General features: G+C 59.7%; 1 long non-coding RNA gene across 1 annotated transcript; it reads right to left on the minus strand.

Annotated features, from left to right (window-relative positions):
* On the minus strand, window positions 1-357 carry LOC109365210. Its single transcript, XR_002110851.1, has 3 exons — window positions 293-357; window positions 127-195; window positions 1-27 (listed from the first exon to the last, which is right to left on the minus strand). It is a non-coding gene; the product is annotated as an uncharacterized LOC109365210 (long non-coding RNA).

Raw genomic sequence — 357 nt, forward strand, 5'->3', positions numbered from 1 at the left:
TGCAGCTGTCCAGAGCACTCGCCGCTTCTGGAATAGCAGAGCATCCCCCAGAACGATGATGGCAGCCTTCCCACCCCCGCTCGGTGCGGACCACCCACCCGTCCTGTGTGCAGACCACCAACTCACCATCAATGCAGGTGAGGAAATGGTCAATTTCCACATCGCTGGCAAGACTGCTGGTGCTGGGTCTCTCTTCTGGAAAACAGAAGCAATCCCAGTGGGGCAATGCCAGCTTTCCCAGAGCCACTCGGCGCAGACAGCCCCCCGGCAGCTGTGCTGCTCCCAAACTCACCGTTGTTGATCCACGCGAGCAGCTCATCCATGTCTTCGGTGTCGTCCAGGATGCCTGTGTTGGCC

Source organism: Meleagris gallopavo, unplaced genomic scaffold (genome assembly GCF_000146605.3).
Source record: "Meleagris gallopavo isolate NT-WF06-2002-E0010 breed Aviagen turkey brand Nicholas breeding stock unplaced genomic scaffold, Turkey_5.1 ChrUn_random_7180001964330, whole genome shotgun sequence".
NCBI lineage: Eukaryota > Metazoa > Chordata > Aves > Galliformes > Phasianidae > Meleagris > Meleagris gallopavo.